Raw genomic sequence first — 4,697 nt, 5'->3', positions numbered from 1 at the left:
GTGATGATGTTTAAGGCAAAGTACTGTTTAAAAATGACATAATCTTCTTTGTCAGGTTCATCAATGATGATAAATGATCTGAAGTCTATAGTTTTTGGACGAGGCTGCTGTTGACAGATTAGTGGATTTGATATATTAACAGAGGACTTGCGATCATTTTGCAGTTTGACAAATTACACGGGAGGCTGTTAAGTTTAATAAAATAGTTGGGAGATTGCTAAGCATACTGTAGGCAGACCACTGTGTCTGTGCTTATTTATAGACACAGCCGACGTATAACTGAACTGTTAATATTGTAGCTGTTGTTAGTAATGTTGAAGGATTAGGGTTTATATTAACCCTACAGGAGACACCTTATCAAGAAAAATGAAACTTGCAAATAAATTAAAAAAAAAAAGAATTGAGCCTTTTTAAAATAAATTCTATTTCTACATTCTGTATTCTATATAAACCCTGTGCTTCAGAACAGGAAATCCATTGAGATGAAGGTACAAAGACTGTACATTCTGCTTTATGTGCATATTTTTCTGAGGTTTGACTGAAACATTTAAAAAAAAAAACCACAAAACAAACAAAACCTGAGTGACAAATGTTAAATGTGAGGAGAGAGACCTGGCCGACCCTTCTAACAAAATAATACAAATGAACAAAGAGGACACAGAAAGTCAAACTGTCTCAAGTTGCTTTGGATGTTGTTGGCTGCAGAAGGAGAGAACGTCACTGTGTGAGAAGGTTTTGGTTGGTTTTCTCTTCACACTCTGCTGGTTAAGATGTTTCCTTCAGTCTGCTGCTGCAACTAAACACACTTTAAAGTCAAACTAACTGCTTTCAACAGAGCGTTTGATGGAGGTTTGAGACCCTGATGTGGATCATTATCTGCTGCACGCTGACAGTAAATGAGAAGCCGAGCAGAAAGCTGATGTGATCTGATGTGTTCACTTTGTCTCCTGTGTGTTTCGCTCTGGATTCTCTCATGATGGACTCACCTGACATCAGTGACATCACACAGGTGTCATGTGTTGTATCAGCTGAGCTGGAAGTCAAACTGCAGCACCAACAGTCAGACATCAACACATCTGATTGTGTCCGTATAAGTGCAGTTTTAACACTTTGTTTCTGTCTTTTTCTTTTATTGTCACAAATCAAACAATAATTGTATTTTTAGATTTTCAGTGTAGAGAGGGAGAGGTGCACTAAACTGACCAGAATATCATGAAAATGCTAATTATATTTGGGGGTCTGACATTCAAAATAAAACAAAGTGTAAAAGTGTTATTGATATACTAGAAACTGATTTATTAGCATGAAACTGTCACATACAATAAATGAGTGAACATTCAGCAGAAACACATGTGCTTTAAATTCTGTCAAACATCAGATTTTTTCATAAAAACAGCAAAACAAAGATAAAACATTTGATTTCACTCAATAACTTTTTCTTTTACTCAGTTACTTTAACTCAAAAAGCAAATATTCTTAAAAGAAGCAATAACACATTTCAGCTGAATAAGTAGTATATAATATATAAAAGACAGTGAAGAAAAAAGATATAAACTCATCAAACAACTGGATGGATTTTTAAATGATTTGTTGACTCAACATTTATCCAGATGAGACCATAAAACTCTGGATTCATCAAAATATTTAAGTAAAAACAGTTACAGCTGTTCACATGAGAGAAGTTAATGATGATAAAATATAACTATATACAGATAATTATGTTACAAATGGTCCAATCAGATCTCCTCTCTGCTCTTCTTCTACTGGTCTTAATAAAGGTCTCACTACTTCCTGTTGTGGCACTGAGCGTTGGTGCTGGATGTAAATCAGAAGCTGTGGAATCGACCAGTATGGACGTCATTCCTCGCCGTACTGGGCTGCAAAAACCTGGCTGAGACTAAGAGGAGAGATGAACCCAAAGATGATTTTCTTCTTCGGTGGTTTGTGGCTCCTTGGAGGTCCTACTCTGCTCCCTGAGCTCCTTCCTCTTCAGCCGGCTCTCCTTCAGCTCTGGAAACACCGAGGTTATAATAATCCAGCTCAATGTTCTCCTGTGGGTCTGACTTCTGCCCCCTGCTGGCCTGGAGAGACATGACAACACAGATCTAAGTTACTGCATCACTCCTCTCTTCAGTTCAATATAAACAGGCTGAGTGCTTCATTTCAACCAGTCCTCTAAACAACAAACATGTGTTCAGTACCTTCAGGACCTTCAGGATGAAAACGACGACAGCGACGACCAACAGCAGAGTCACCGGCAGGACGACCAGTCTGATGATATGAACTGTTGGATCTGACGAGACACATTCAGTCATCACATTAGATCACATGACATCATGAGAACAACAGCTCCCATCAAACAGAAACTTTAGTGACGTTAAATCTCCTAAAATCACTGAAGTGTGAAGCAGCTTGTTGATTATAAGTTCATCTGATCTCCTCTGTATGCTGATGATGTTGGACAAAAACAACTCATGTGTTTACAGCTGGTTTGAAAGAATGAATGAAAGTCTGCTGATTGTCTCCTTAAAGCTCCTGTCTGGTTGAAATGATTCAACTGATTGTTAACAATCAACATCTTTACATGCAGTTAAATCAAATGTGATCCTGGTGAAGCTCTGAGTTCTCCTGATGACATTCAGCTCATCATGTAAAGTCCTGTTTATTATCATTATAGTGCTTATCTGGCTTCACTGACTCGTTTGCTGTCTTTTACTTTTCACTACAACACAGTTGTTATGGTTCAATAACATTAAAGAAGCCGGGAAGGAAACAGTTTACAGTTCCTTCATCAGATTCTGCCTCAGCTCTCTGTAGGTCGCTGGGTCGGTCCTGCTGCCTGATGACTTTTTATCATTTTTACAAACATGGAAACAAAGTCAGTGTGACGTCTCAGTTCCACTGAGCTTCACACTCTGCTTCAGCTTACCTGTGACAGTGAGAGACAGCAGACGGCTCTCAGAGGAGAAGTTATGAGCAAAAACATAGACGCCATAAACACAGCTGTAGCTTCCTTGATGGGCGGGGTCTGCAGCAGGAAACAGGAAGTCAGCAGAGTGATTGACAGCTGGCTGGGTGTAGTTGTGTGCCGTGTTGGAGGAGGTGAAGGTGAGCTGGAAGGAGCCTCCTGGGTACTGAGGCTGGACGGAGCAGCTGATGGTGAAGTCGGAGCCCCGGCGCACCTGAAACCCCTGCTGCTGGGCCTCGGAGACCCCGTCCATGGTAGAAGACACAGAGATGATTGGCTGAACCAGCAGGTCTGTAAACACAGAGAGATGATGAATCCTTCTTCCTCTGTGAGAAGCTGAATGTTGTTTTCTCCTCATTTGTTTGTTCAAATTAAGGCCTTTTCTTGCTACACACAGACTACTTATGTGTGTACGACCCCTGTGACCACTAGAGGGCCCCGTTGCACCAACGTATTTCTTCTCTCCTCAAATATAAATTAACACCAAACGTCCTTTTGTGTCGATCTAAAATACAAACATTATTAAAGCTCACAATGGCTAAAATAAAATGTGTGTATAGATCAAAAAGGAGTTTTTAATCCGAGAGCTCTTTGTCTTACAAGCAGGGCTGTAGTGGAGGCTAAACGCACGTAAACGCTGTTTACCCACCTCTCAAATTCTGAAACAGTGTTTAAGCAAACTTTCCATCACTTTACAGCTGTTAGCTCAGACTGGCTTCCTACCACAGTTTCTGTTGGAGCTTCTAGGAGCGCTTGTTTTGTTTTCTGTTGGAACATTGTGTCCTTTTATGAGACATGGAGACGTCTGTTAGTGTTAACACGGACCAACAAACCACCACCCACTCCTGCTGCGCTGGTGTTAAAACAAACGAACCCTCCGTGCTGAAGCTAGCAGGCAGACTGGAGCCGCTTTCATGAGACAGACGAATGAATCAGAGTTCAGAGGATCATATATGACATTAACTGACATGTGCAGCATCAAATAATAATCTGTCAGACAAAAGACAACAAAGTAAGTAGCTAGAAAAACTCTTCAGTGAAGCAGAAGTTTTATAAATTGACATTAGTGTTGTTTAAGCGTCCAGTTTATCTGCTGCCGCTTTACATTACAGTAATGTTAATGTAGCTGATAGTTTGATAGCTTGACTGCTGATGTATTCACACTGTGTGTCGTTTGTCCACAATTACTGTATTTAACACCGTACAAGTTAAAGTTCTGCTTCATGCTCTGTCAGACTCTTAAGAGGAAGCTTTTTACATTTCCAGACTGAGTGAAGGAATCAGGAGAGACGAGACAGAAGTGATGAAGAATCACAGGATGTAACGTTAATGGTGTTGAAAGAAAAACAAGGAGAAAGTAAAGAACTGACTGAAGAATTTTGTTTATTGCTGCTCATAAATTTATAGTTTATTCAAAACATTTTGATCAAAATATTTTATTTTGTTTATAGTTTGTTTTGATCTTGATGTTAATGCAGCTAAATTCCTAAAATGAAGTTTTTTCTGAGTAAAAAGTAGAATTTGTTGTCATATATATGCAGATGGAATATGATGCAGATTTGGTTTGAGTAGAAACGGCTTTGGTTGAAATAAATGAACGTTGATCAGTGAGAGGTGATCACACAACACAGAGAACTCCTACATTCATGTGTAATACAGAGGAGTCAGAGAGCAGAGGAGGAAACAGATTAACATCCTCAGCTGCCTTCAGATCAGACAGAAAACAGCT

At 39.6% G+C, this 4,697-nt stretch overlaps 1 long non-coding RNA gene across 1 annotated transcript; it reads left to right on the top strand.

Annotated features, from left to right (window-relative positions):
* The first annotated feature begins 3,947 nt into the window (after window positions 1-3,947).
* Window positions 3,948-4,345, top strand: LOC122980060. Its single transcript, XR_006402984.1, has 2 exons — window positions 3,948-3,980; window positions 4,235-4,345. It is a non-coding gene; the product is annotated as an uncharacterized LOC122980060 (long non-coding RNA).
* The last annotated feature ends 352 nt before the right edge of the window (window positions 4,346-4,697 follow it).

Source organism: Thunnus albacares, chromosome 4 (genome assembly GCF_914725855.1).
Source record: "Thunnus albacares chromosome 4, fThuAlb1.1, whole genome shotgun sequence".
Classification (NCBI taxonomy): domain Eukaryota; kingdom Metazoa; phylum Chordata; class Actinopteri; order Scombriformes; family Scombridae; genus Thunnus; species Thunnus albacares.
The sequence above is the reverse complement of the archived record's forward strand: the minus strand, read 5'-3'. Positions and strand labels throughout refer to the sequence as shown.